The sequence below is a fragment of the Diceros bicornis genome, assembly GCF_020826845.1.
Source record: "Diceros bicornis minor isolate mBicDic1 chromosome 30 unlocalized genomic scaffold, mDicBic1.mat.cur SUPER_30_unloc_1, whole genome shotgun sequence".
Lineage (NCBI taxonomy): Eukaryota > Metazoa > Chordata > Mammalia > Perissodactyla > Rhinocerotidae > Diceros > Diceros bicornis.
This window is the reverse complement of record NW_026690899.1, coordinates 567879-582427: the sequence shown is the minus strand read 5'-3', so window position 1 is coordinate 582427 and position 14549 is coordinate 567879. Positions and strand designations below refer to the sequence as shown.

At 40.8% G+C, this 14549-nt stretch overlaps 1 long non-coding RNA gene across 1 annotated transcript; it reads right to left on the bottom strand.

The window, feature by feature from the left end:
* Positions 1–352: 352 nt before the first annotated feature.
* LOC131402065 (uncharacterized) lies at positions 353–11831 on the bottom strand. The gene is made up of 3 exons (XR_009218237.1): positions 11771–11831; positions 11102–11275; positions 353–383 (listed from the first exon to the last, which is right to left on the bottom strand). It is a non-coding gene; the product is annotated as an uncharacterized LOC131402065 (long non-coding RNA).
* Between the last annotated feature and the right edge of the window lie 2718 nt (positions 11832–14549).

The following is a 14549-nucleotide window of genomic DNA, read 5'->3' as shown; positions in this document are numbered from 1 at the left end:
TCATCTCAGGTTACTAGAAATTCAGAATATTTTAGTTGCTGTTGGAGTCCAGAGACTTTTGTTTGTCCTGCCCATGTTCTAACATTGCTGGCTTTTTAAAGATCTCAGGGCTTTGACTCCAAAACAGCAAGATGCTGAAGATCCCAGACAGCTTTCTGGAAACAAGAATTTATGCTTTGCAATACTACCATCCCACCAGCTCTTCTCAAAATCCCTCCAGGACACAGACTCACAATCTTGGGTCCTCAGATTGCTGAAAGGATGCGCCTTCAGAAAGTGATCGGCGTGGGGCCGCAGGACACATCAAATGGTGGAGTGAGGACTTCAGCCAATCCTCTTTCCGGAAGCCATGATCACACCGGATACGCTGTCAGAAACAACCTCTGGGAAGAGACCAAAGACATACAACCAACTGAGGAGCATTTGAAGCTGAGGGAGTAACAGTGAGATTCATGGTGATTTTGTTCGGGGCAGGTCCCATCCCCAGCACCTCAGAGTGACGGCCCTGTGAGCCACGCAAGCCTGAAGGGAGGTGGCTTCACTGTCAGAGGTTGCCCACTTGATGTCGCCATGGGTGGACAAAGCCTGGCCCCTAAGCATTTCTGGAAACAGTAGCCATCTCAGTGGCAATCTGACGTGGAAAGTCAACTTTGCAGCCGCCTGAGGTTGGATCTAGAAAACAGCAGTGAATCAGCCAGGAAGGTGAGACGGACAACCACACAATGAGACAGACACAGCGGCCTTGATGGGCTGCACATACCCCAGGGGCTCTGAAATGTTGTGTGCTTGTGCAGGCCTGTGCCGAATCACGAGAGACCAGGAAGATGGGCATTGTGGGCATGCTTAGAGACCTGCCACCAGCATAGGCCCTGCCCCCAGGGGTTGCTGTCTCCCAGGAAGTCCAATTTGACTGAGGGGACAATTCCCAGCCCTGTCGAAGGTCCCTGTCCACTCTGGGGCTCCCATGGAGAGAGTCCTTCCCACCTGCAAACTTCTCCCCAGGTCTTCTTCAGAGGTTGAAACGAGGTGCTCTCAGAGCAGAGAAGATGGTGAGCAGTGACGAGAGGCTCCTGAGGAGTTGGCCCACCTGGGGAAGGAAGCAAATGAGCTGGGAGGGTAGAGTGGTCCCTGCTTGCTCTGGCATAAGCCCCCTCAATGTACCTCTCCCTCCTGGAGGGGACAGGAGCCCAGGGTACACGGGAGAGCACACCCGGGCCTCAACGAGCAACGCTCCCAAGGAAGAGGATCTGAGCTCAACGTAGGATGATCCCAGGTAGGAAGGGAGACTTTCACCACCAGGACAATCGAGTCAAGGTCAACATGCCCTTGCAGGGATGATCTCCCTGCTTGTTCTATACGTCCCTGTGGACCAATGACAGCTTAGGTATTGGCTTCTGATCAGCAGACCCAGCACAAGTGACAGGACGACCCTTCCCAGATTCCACCACTGAGGCTGTCATTCTCTCTCACTCACTCTTTTATGTTCCCTCGACACTCTCCCATTGCTCCCCTCTCTCAGTCTGTCTGACTCCTGGACCTGGGGAAATACATGGATGTCCTGAGCTCCCCTATGCAGAGGCCCACACAGAAGAAACCAAGGGAGTGCCCTGCCCAACAAACAGAAAGGAGCCGGGCTCTCAGTGAAGCTGCTCCTGACCGAGCCCACAAGAGTTAGCTTGACAACACATCTCATCCTATTCCAGCCTCAGTGGAGGCCACAGCCCCAACCTGGAAGACGCAATGAGCAGAGGCTCCAACTCAGTTGTGCAGGATTCCTGGTCCACAGAGATGGAGAGAGAGCGAATATTTGCGGTTTAAAGATGCAGCGTGGGGAACAGTGTTGTCAGAGAGGAGGAGACACCCCACACCATCTCCTAGTTCCCGGGTCTGGCCTGCCCTTCTCCCTCCTCTCCCCTCCAGGCTCTCTGCAGCCACAGTGCCCACCTCTCTAACCTCCTCTGGCCAAACCCACTTCTGCCTGGGTGTCTCCACACCAACAATGCCTTCTCCCTGGCACGCTGATCACAGGTGAGTGCAGCGCTGGGTCCTCCTGTCATTCTGGTCACAGCAAATGTCACCTCAGTCAGGCCTTTCAGACCCTCCTACCCAGTGAGACCCCAGCCCTCCCTGCAGGACACTCTTTATTTTCATTCCAGTTCATGCTCTTCTCTTTCACGTGTCTCTGATTTTGTGCTTTTGTCCATCTGCCTCCAGACTGAGCTCCTGGTGGGCAGGGAACACTGGGTAGATTTCAGCACCACCCTTGAGCCCACCAGGGCTCCTGGCCCAGGGTGAGGGCTTGGCACGTAGCTGCTGAATGAACAAATAGGGGCATCTTGGATCCCTCTTTCCTGCTTTTGCTCCACTCAGATGGTGAAGAGGAACACTAGTAATAGGAAGTGCAAGTGGGTTCCGAGGCAGGCGGAGGGTCAGCATGACTTCTGCATGACTCCTCCTTTTCCCAATTGCTCCAGCAAAGCTCAGTGGGCACCACTGACACAGGAGGCTGCCACCTGATGGCCAGCACAGGAACTGCAGCCTCAGGCAGGGACAGCACAGTACAGCACCAGGCAGGCATGTTTCTTGTGGAGAAATGCCTATCCAAATGCATTGCCTATTTTTCATTGTGCTATTTGTATTTTATTGTTGAGAGGTGAGAACGTATTATATATTCTCAATAGTAGAACCTTATCAGATATGTAAAGATCTGTAAACATGTTCTCCCCTTCTGTGAGTCATCTTTTCACTTTCTTGATCATTTCTTTCAACGTACTCAAGTTTTACTTTTGGTGAAGTTGAATTGATCTGTTTTCCCTTTGGTTGCTTTTGTGTTGGTTGCCATAATTACAAAAACATTGCCTAATCCAGGGCCATGTTTTCTTCCAAGAGTTTTATAGTTTTAGGTCTTACATTTACATCTTTGATGGTAAGAAGATGTAACATTTTTGTATGTGGTGTGAGGTAGGGGTTCACCTTTATTCTTTCACATGTGGATATCCACCTGTCCCAGCACTACCTGTTGAAAAGATTATTCCCTCCTTATTGTCTTGGCATCTCAAATAATTCTAGAATCTGTGGTTGTTGCAGGTGGTGTGACTTACAGTTACTTAGAATTATTCTTTACATGAAAGTTGCTTTTCTCTGGCCTTGTGGACTTTCACCCACTTCATACGTAGACTGATCATTAGCGAAATAATCATATCACGTATTTTGACTAGTTTTTTCTTTGCTTGTGGTGGGTATGTAAGTCCACATCCTGTTAGTCCCTGATGGCTGGGTGGACCACATTGCACCATTGTTCTGGCTTGGATTATCGCTGTATCCTTCTAACTGGTTTCTCTGCCTCTATATTTGACCTGCAATCTATCCCCAATACACCAATTGGAGTGACCCTTTAAAACCAGATGTCACACCCTGACATTGTGAAATCTCTCAAGGGGCTCTTCATTTCTCTCAGGGGGAAAGTTCAAGTCCTTATGATGGACCTCAATCCCCATACAGTTGGTCCCACACTCTCTCTGACATCATCTTTGGCCAGTCATCCCCTGTACCTCTCCCCTCCATTATGCTCCTGGTACATGTCAGCCACTCTCCCACCTGTAGACTTGCACTCTATGTTCCTTCCACTTGGAATCCTCTTCCACATGATGATTTCATGCCTCATCTTCTTCACTATCTTTAATTCTGCGTTCAAATGTCATCTTGGTGAGGCTGTATTGAACATGTCATTTAAAATATAAACTATCCACTTGTCCTGACACTCCCTATCCAACTTGTTCCCCTTTCATTTTTCCCCTTAGCACTAACACACTATAAAATAATATATAATGATAAGAATCAGTGTTCACTCAGGACAGGGAAACCAACCAATAGATTGAGCAGGGACAGTTTATATAATGGACAATTAACCATAACCCTTTAAAGGGAACTCTAGAGAATAACCCAGAATTACAGTAGAGTAGTTAAGAAAGAAACAAATTTGAGAGAAGACCCCCTCACCAAGGCTGCCTTCAGGCCTTGTTGGAGAAGGAATGATTACAGCACAGGGATAGTGGAGAAGATTGTCATGTTTCCCAAGGCCAGTACTGGTCCCTGATCAGGGCAGAGCTCAGCAGGTAGGGAACAGCATGCTGAGACTGGCAAACAGGAAATCGCTGTCCCCTCCCAGGGCCAGGTAGGCTGAGGCTGGGATGCCTACTGGATTCACTGGGATTCCACTTGCAGGGGTGCCACTCATTCTCCTTATTCAGCCATCCAAGGGGATCCACTAAATCCACTGTGGATCACCCACTGTGGGTGAGTCCCTGTAAACACCCCTGAATTGTGCCACTGCTGGTTGTACTGCAGGAGAAAGAAAAAGGAAAGAATGGAAGCACCCTGGAATTAGGAAGGAAGGCCCTTTGCCCTAAATTTTCTCTGACAAAGCTTAACCCCTGCCAGGTGCAAAAGAGAAATGTCTACTGGGTGCAGCTCCATTATTGCAGAACAGACAACAGAAGCCAACACTCTGATGTTGTTACACAGGGGCAATCCATTGATAACTGGCACCATAATTCCCTTATTATTTTGTTTATGTATTCTATGCTTTCACTTCCAACTTGCCTCTATTGCTTTATTTGAACTAAGATTTTGAAGACAGCATATGGTTGCATCAAGGTTTCTAAAAAAAGGTATTTTGACCCCCCAAAAATGCCATTATTAGATCAAAACAACAGAAGAATTAAAAGTACAAAGTAGCTATACTATCAGTATGTGCCTTAAGTAAATAGTATACTGTCAAATTCCTCTTATATATGAAAGCACCATGCAGTTTCATTTTAATGATGTTAGCCTCAATAATCTAGTATAATAATAAACTCCTTTGTAGTGAGTAACTATATAAAATGAAGTTACAATAATTTACAATTTACGTCTGTGACATGACCCAACTACTCTCTACAAGCACCACTGAAATCTTGATTGATGCTTGGCTACCTTTTTCTACTAAAACTAATGGGAATATTTCACTGCCAACAAATTCTGTTTACCTGCTGTGTAGTTTATAAGGGTTGAATTCTTCTCTACTTGAAAATCACCATTTTCATCTCTCCATATGGATACCTGTTTATCGGCAGATAGCTTTGCAGTGAGTATAGTTTTATTCAGGAGAGTCTTATATAAGAAGTCATAAAAAATGAGTATAAATAACTTACACTTAGGCAATTTTTCTTTTTCTTTTTTTTTCCCTGCTTGGAAAGATTTGCCCTGAGCTAACATCTGTTGCCAATCTGCCTCTCTTATTTCTCCCTTCCCAAAGCCACAGTACATAGTTCTATATTCTACGTGTAAGTCCTTCTAGTTCTGCTACATGAGCCACCGCCACAGCATAGTCAATGAGAGACGAGTGGTGTGGTTCGCTCCTGGGAACTGAACCTGGGACGCCGAAGCGGAGTGTGCCAAACTTTAACCGCTAGGCCATCAGGGGTTGCTCCAGGAAATTTTTCTAGAAAAAAATTGGAATCAAGATGTATGATTTATTTCTAAAAATTTCATAACATACTTTAAAAGATGAAATGCTCAACATGTTTAAAAGCTCTTTACCACTCAGTTTACCTTAACAAAGATATAGCAAACATTTTGAGAAATATACTTTCAACAGGAAAGTCCAATTGTAGCTTTATGCTTTTGTAGACCACTCCCAATAACGTGGCTTAAAAATATAACTGTAAGATTCTCTCAAGAAAATGTATTTCATTTCTATAAAAATCGTTCTTACAGTGTCTCAATATTTGTTTCCTACTAAGCTTCTCAATGTTCTTTAGGCTTAACAATATAGTAGAATCAAGCTCCTATAATCTGGCTTTTAATCCCACAATCCGGAAAGCTCTATCTCAAGGTCATCAATGACCTCTTAAATCATCAAATAACATTATTCCCATTTTATAAGTGCGAATACTGGGTTTTAAAGAAGTCAAGTTCATGCCCAATATTGTTTAGCTAGTAAGAGGCAGAGCCTAGATATGACTGACTCCTGCTGTCTGATTCTAAAATCCATAAGCATAACCTCTAGGTATACAGCCAAACATAAAACTCCGTATTCTTGCAACAGAATAAATGCATTTGCTTTTTCCTTAATGTCTGTAACACGGTTCTTAACTATTCCCATACATTGGTTTCTCCCTTTCTGTAAATGAGAGTGTTCTTCAAAGTACCTTCCTTCCTCTCTGCTCTTCTCTATAAGCTCCCTACACTCCCAGTGCTTGAATTCATTTAACAAGCATTTATTTTATTGAGTCCATACAATTCCATACCCCATGGAAAAACAATGAACAAAAACCAGTCCCTGGCCTTGAAGGATTTACAGAATACTAGGGGAGAAAGCCCGATAAGCAAGTCCAATACTATTTTCAAAAAAAAAAATAAGTTTGAGTCTGCACAAACACAGAAGGCTTTCTATGTCACACAGCACGGGTTTTCAAGCCTTTTCTGAGGAGGACTACAGTTTTTTAAAAATAGCGTTTAAAATTTCCAAAAGAGCACGCAAGACCTAGAACTTCCCTGATCCACTGTCCCCTTCCCACTAGAAGCCATGTTTTTTCTAAGACTCTTAAGAACATCGTTTGAAAACCACTATATTCTAACATCTTAATAGTTTTGCCTTTCATGCCTAGGTCTTTAATCTACCTGGAATGGATTTTTGTGTACGGAGTAAAGTAGGGTTCCAATTTGAATTTTTCCATACTGATATCTAATAGTCCCAAGACCACTTAAAGAAACGCCCCTCCTTTGCCCTCTGCTCTGTAAGAGCACTTTTATTAAAAGAAATCAAGTTTCTGGATACACATGGAACTGGATTTGGGTTCTCTACTGTTTTCCACTGGTCTAACACTGTGCTAATACCAAAGTGCTTTAGTTACTATAGCTTTATATATAATAAATCAGGATATCTCATAGATCAAGTCTTCTCACCTTGACCTGCTGCTTAAAAAATATCTTGGCTATTCTTAGTCCTTTGTATTTCCATATGTATTTTAGAAACCACACGTAATTTTGAGCTCTGTAATTTCCTGGCAAACTGGTAAAATACCCACAAAACAAATCTAGATCAGTGGTTCTCAACAGGGACAATTTTACCACCCCCACCTCCCACCCCAGGGACATTCAGCAACGTCTGGAAACATTTTTGGTTGTCACAAAGTGGGGGGTAGGTACTACTGGCCTCGTGAGTTGAGGCCTGGGAGATGCTGCTAAGCATCCCACAGTGCACAGGACAGCTGCCACAACAGAGAATTATCCCATTCAAATTTTAATAGTGTCACTTTTGAGAAACCCTGTCCCAAATAAATCAAGGGGCAAATTTGCATGGGCCCATTAAAGGCCAGGGAACATCTACCAAAAACAATAATTTAGTTTTAGAAAAACTGAACTGCCATGTGCCAAATGAGATTTACCCCAATTCATTAAAAATAAATCATATTATTTGCATAGACCAAAAGGCTTATCTTCCTGTTCTCTATAGCAGGGACATTTGCAGGAAGCTTATTGGAGGGGTTAAGTCTTTAAAATACAAAGTTATAAAGAAACAAGACATAGCCAGAAGATATTAAAAAAAAAAAAACTCATAGAAATCAGTAAGAAACAACCCAATAGAAATATGGGCAATCTGAATAGGCAATTCATTAAAAAGAATATTCAAATGACCAATAAACATATATGAAGATTCTCAAACTCACTAGTCACCAGAGAAATACCAATTCAAACTCACGAGAACACCATCCATGCACAAGAATGGCTAAAATTTTAGAAAACTGGACATATCAAGTGTTAACAAGAATGCTGAATAACGTAATTCTCATATACTACTGGATGTAGTAAAGGGGTTGCATAAACTGGTTCAACCACTTTGGAAAATGTTGGCAGTCTCTACTATAGCTGAACATATCCATACACTATGACCAGCAATGCCATTCCTAGGGATATATCCAACAGAATATACTTACCTATTTGCAAAAGAATGAACAAGAATGTTCATAAAAGCATTAAAAGCCTAAAGGAGAAACCATCCAAATGTCTAATAACTGCAGAACGGATTAATAAACTGTGATATGTTCATAGAAGGAAATAATATACCACAACAAGAACTACTACTATATGCAACAACACAAATGAATCCCCAAAATACAATGTTAAGCAAAAGTACGCAGACTCAAGAGTACAGATATCACTCCATTTCTATAAAGAGGCAAAACTCATCAATGGTGACAGAAGGGAGGAGAGCAATTACCTGCACAGAGAAAGGAGAGTGACTAGAAAAGAGCATGAGAAGGGGCTGTAGGGTGTTGGTAATGTCCTATTTTTATCTAGGTGGTAGATACACGAGTGTGTTTACTTTGTGAAAATTCATCAAGCTATACACTTAGGATTTGTATGCTTTTCTGTATTTAGCTTATATCTTATTAAAGAATTTGCTTAAAAATATAAAGAACACAACCCTGATTTACCGCGTCTGATGCTTCAAGAGACTATTCTAAACAGCCCTAACTCACAATGATGTTAAAATGCAAGTTGTGTATATATTGACAACTGATTTTTTACCAAGGCACAAAGGCAATGCAGTGGATAAAGGGTAGCCGTTTCAATAAATGGTGCTGAACAATGAGATATCCATAGGCAAAATAAATGAACTTGGATCCATACCTCACACAATGTACCAAAAATAACTCGAAATGTATTTTAGACTTAACGGTAAAACCTAAAACTATATTTGATAGAAAAACACTTGTATTCAAAATATATAAAGAACTCTCAAACCTTAACAATAAGAAAAAAAAAGAGGTAAAAGATTCGAACAGACATTTTATCAGAGAAGATATACAGATGGCTAATAAGCACACGAAAAGACGCTCAACATCATAAGTTATCAGGGAAATGCTGATTAAAACCACAATGAGATACAACACTACACGCCTATTAGAATGGCTGACAAGACTGACCATACCAAGTGTAAGCAAAGATGTAGAGAAATGGGAACTCTTGGACACTGCTGTTGGGAATGTACAATGGTATAATGTATAAACACTTTGGGAAAGAGTTTGGAAGTTTCTTAAAGAGTTAAACATAAGTGATCCACTCACTCCACTCTTAGGTATTTACCCATAAAAAGGAAAGCACATGTACATAACAAAGACTTACATACAAATGTTCATAGCAGCTTTATTTGTAATAGCCCAAAACTAGAAACAACTCACATATATATCAACACGTGACTGGATAAACACTTTGTAGTATATCCACAGAGCAGAACATTACTCAGCAACACAAAGGAACAAACTGTTGATACACACAACATGGGTGAATTTCAAAAGAATTATGTTAAGTGACAGAAGCTAGACAAAATCAGTGTACAAATTGTCTGATTCCATTTATATAAACTCTCGAAAATGCAAACTAATCTATAGTGATAGAAAGCAAATCAGTGGTTCTTTGGAAAGAGTAAGTCACAGAGGGGTGGGAAGGAGGGATAACAAACGTGCATGAGAAAACTTTGGAAGATAATGGATATGTTCACTATCTTGACACTGACTGAAAGTTTCATCGAGGTACACCTTATGGTGGAGGTCATAACTTATCAAAGCATACCATTTAAATGAATGCAGTTTGTTTTCTCAAGTATATTTCAATAAAGCTTTTCTAAAAATAATACAGGTTGTATATAAATATTGTAAACCAGATTTCTTAGAATTAGCTCAAAATCAACTCCATTCATTCACACAACAAATATTTATCTAGCACCTACTATATGCCAAGCACTCTGCTAGGTTCCAGGGTTACAATGGTGAGCAAACTGACATGGTTCCTGACCTCATGGAGAACACAGTCTGCTAGGGGAAGCAGAGATTAATAAAAGATGCACACAGACACATGGATAATAAAAACTTCACAGACAAGTGCTGTCAAGGAGACAAACACAGTAAGATGACACAAAATAACAGGGAAACCAAATCTGAGCTAACGGAAAGGTCAGTATGGCTCCCTCAAGGAAGCGACATTTAAGCAACACCTAATGGAAGAGGAGGATAACAAGTTGAAGATGTAACTTTCCTCAGAAGAGACACTAACACAAGCAAAGGCTCTGAGGCAGAAGAAAGCATGACCCTTTGAAGGAATGGAAAGAAAGTCAAAAGGGCCAAGGGTCAAAACAGTGTAGACAACACTATTGCTCACCTCTCCAGAAACTATTCCATCTCCTCTTCCTCACTCCTAACAGAATCACACTTGGGTTCCAGCAGCCACCCTCCTCCACACATAGTCATGGGCTTTAGAGGAAGATGACTCCATTCTTGATTTTAGGAAGTGGATACTGTTGAGACTTAAGTCAGTCATGGCCACCTCTTTTCTCCCTGCCAGTGATTAGTTAAAGAATGGCATGAGTGAAAGCAGGAAAAGAAGTTATTGCATGCTCTAAACAAGAGATGGTAGTTTGGACCAGGCAGTTGTCAATGGAGATAGAGATTTGCACGAAGAAATAAGGTAGAGCAACGTGTATAGAATGTCTCCTAGGTTTCTGGTTTAGGCAAATAACGATCAATCTTTTCCATATAGTCAAAGCCAGAGAAATATTTTTTAGAAATGAATAGTCTTATGTTAGTCTTAATATATTTCTCTTAAATAAACCTAATTAGAACTAGTCAAGGATCATACCTAAAACATATCTCATCCTCATGCAGGATACTGGCTTCAGAAGTTCATGCAAACTTATCAAGAATGAATGAGGCTAACTAGATTTTGTCTAACAATACAAATCAATGTTTTCTAAAATTCTAACCTATAATTAACAATCCTGCCTACAAATAACATCAATTTCTGAATATCATTTATTTTGCCTTGCCTGCCTCAAAAAATGATTTAAGCTAGCAAAATGTCCAAATCAATTAAAAGCCAAGCCAAGAATAAAGTAGTCCAAGGATTTCTGACCACTCTTCTCTAAAAATAATTCCAGAGAAATTAGATGGAGGTACCTAATCAATTATGCTCATCAAATTTATCAAATTAGGTCTCATAACAACAGTAATGAAGGTTCCTACTACAGATACCAACAGACCCAGGCAAAAATATAACCTACCTTGACAAGTTGATGAAGTGCCATTTCTTTCAGAAGGTGGTGTACTTGGACTGTTGAAATGACGTGAAGTTCCTCGGTCCTCGCCATCGTTTGTAAAATTCTTTGAATGGCACGTACAACCACGTGACAATGGTACTTCAGCTTTTTTGCTTAAGCTTTCATCTGCTGGCTTCCCTAAAAGTGAAAGAACCTCTATTTATAATATTTCTAATTCAAAAAACATTAATCATCCTCTGCAGCTACAGTGAGCAACCACTCGAATTTGCCCAGGATTGCGAGGTTTCCCAGGCTGTAAGATTTTCAGTGCTAAACCTGGGAAAGTACCTGGCAAATCTGGACAAGTTGGTCACCCTATCTGTAGCATCAAATTAGGACAGGAGAGAAACACTTATGATGTCAGAGACATTTATAGAGAAATTATCATCAATTTGCATAACTTACAAAAAGATAATAGTCAAAGATTAATGATGTAATAAAGGCACAACCACTTGAGTATTCGTTTATATTGAGACTTATTAAAATATCAAGCAGGGAGGATTAAAAGAAAGACCAAAAGTGTATTCTTAGTTACTGCTATTTCTTTAAATGAATCATTCTGGATAAAAAGTACTTTATTATATTTTTTTCAAGTCCCAATAATCAACCTGAATATATCAACCAAATACTTACCACGAAGAAGAGACTGTTGCCACGCTAAAGCAGCACAAAGTAAGACTAAGCTTTTCCCACTTTCTGTAGGGCTCTCCAACAAACAATGCTGCTTACTTTTTAATCCTCGGACAATCTATTGACACAAAAACAATAAAAAAAAAATCAGTAAACAATTTACTTCATTAGGGTCTGTCTCCATCACAAGTACAAACACAACAAGAAGTAAGGTTGTACTTGAGGGAACATAGCAATAGCAGAAGGGAGAATTAGTATTTAGTTCACTCTAGACCTTATGCCTTTATCTTTCTCCCTAAAATTATGTTGGACTTAAAAGCATATAGGCATAAAAGAAATCAACAAAGGAATTTGTGCCTTAATGATGCAAGCACCGTCATTTCTGTAAAACTAGAGTACACTAATATCTTGGATGAAAACTTAATGGAGGATACTGCTAGAGGGAGTGTAAATCGCTACAGCCACTTTGGACAGAAATTAACAATTTCTAGTAAAGTTGAAGATACCCAACACCAGGAAGTCTAGTCCTATGTATATATCCAAAACCTGTCCCACAGGAACATAAGGAAACATGCATAAGAAAGTTCATAGCAGCATTGTTTAGAATTGTAAAAGAATGTAAACAACTTAAATGTCTGTCAAAAGGAAAATGGATAAAAAATTTCTGGTATATTCATACAATGGACTACTACACAGCAATTGAAATAGATGAACAATCAATAAGGCTACTTAAAAATAATGTTAGGCAACTAAAAACACTTCTGAACAAATATAGGTACAGTATCGTATCATTGTACAAAGTTTAAAAACAGGTAAAGTAATGCTCTATATTGTTTACGGATACATACATATGTAACAAAGTATAACAACACGTCTAGGAAAGAAAAAGAGTAAATTCAGCATACTAGTAATGCTACTTGCAAACAAGGTATAAAGTAAATATGGCAAAATATTAAGATTGAACAACTCTGGAAAGTTGGCTTACTCATTTGTCTATTAATTTTCTATATGATTGAAACATCTCAAAAAATATGGTGAGAAATATAGTATTCTGTGTAAAAGACAGTAAATACTTTGTAGAAGGTAGTAATTCCGTAAAGTAAATAGAAGTGCCAAATGAGCTGAGAATAGTTTTCAGAATATTCCCCTTTGCCTCCCAACCATATACAGTTTATAGCAATCAGGATTATTTTTCGAAAGGTTACATGTTCTTCCATGAACCCAGCAAATATTTTCAATCCATTTACTATCTGAGAAAATGAATGTAGTCACAGATTCAGTATACGTTATGAATTATCAGCATCTTTATCTTAATGAAGACTTAAGTATGAAAAATACTTGCAGAATTCATTATATCAAGCTATGATGGACAAGCTTTACAAGGAAAGTTCATCTTCACCCCACCAACGGTACATTCAGACCATATTGAAGAGTCATGCTTTCCTGTTTACTTAGATTCCTAACTGCAGCAGAAACGAAAATCAAGACTGAAACAATGCCATTCAAAGAAAACCAGATACCCAACTAGACTAGGACAGAAGTCTAGAAATAAAAAGGGGATTCCTAAATGTATAAATAAAACAAATGCAAGAAAAAAAATTTCCTAGTCTTAACCATCACAGTGGTTGAGAACATGTCTCAGAATCTGACAAATCCGGATTTGTATCCCTACTCTGCCAAAGCTGTGGACCAGGAGGTAGAAGTACGAGTTCTAGATCAGGTTCCCACAACTCAGATGTGTTTCCTTGATCATGTCTTCACTTCTCTAGACTAAGATCCTTATCTGTAATAATCCCTAATTGAAAAGCTGTTGTAAGGGAGAAAATGCCTTGGCACACAGTAGGTGCTTGATAATTCTGATTTAAAGGTCAGAAGGGTATAATTAAAAGATGGGCTTTGGAGTAAAGCAAGCTTAAGTGTGAGTCCCACTGTGTGAATCACTGAATCTCAGTCTGTTTCTTCATCTGTGCAATGGAGATAAGATTATCTACCTGATAGAGTTTTGACGAAAATTAGCCAGGCATTGAGTTAAGAATTAAGTAAGGTAATGGATAGAACGTGCCTAAACTCCAGTATTTGACACAGATGAGGTGATCTACTTTAATCCCCACCTCTTCTAAACCACCTATGCTTAATCTAGGATCCAGAGACGGAAGTCAGAGACTGTGCTCTCTTGCTATTGCGTGCAGAAGTCTTGGTACATGACTGCGTTTCTCTGAAGAGAAAGTCCGTGGATTTCTCATTCCCAGAACTACATCCTAATAAAATAACTGAAAACAGAGGGGAGACTGATATGCACTGTTATCAACTGAGGACTTCCTTGCAATAGTGAAAAGAAATGGCAAATTCGACCTGGGGATGGAGGGATGGTTAAAGGGGTAATTCAACAGCTTATGAAGCCAATTATACCCTGACCCCTAGCCTGTGTTCCAAAACAAGCTAAGAACCACTATTCTGAGGTATTTCCCAGTTCTAATGTTCTGTGATTCTATCTGTGCAACTCTTGAGTAGAGATTTGGTGGACTCTCACCCCTTCACCCCAGCCAATAACGCAACGCCGTCTAGTTCCTCAGATACAGCCTAGAAATCCACCCGCCCACAGTCGTCGCAATCCCCCATGGGATAAAGCACGAGCCCCCGATCCGCCTCCCGCCGTCGTCCCCGCCGCCACGAGTCAGCGGAGGGCCGAGGGGGCCCGGGGCCTCTCCCCGGGGGTCGGGACCGGCTCCCTCCGTCCTCCGCGTGTTCAGAACCCCGAGGCCCTGGGACGCGGTCACCCCGA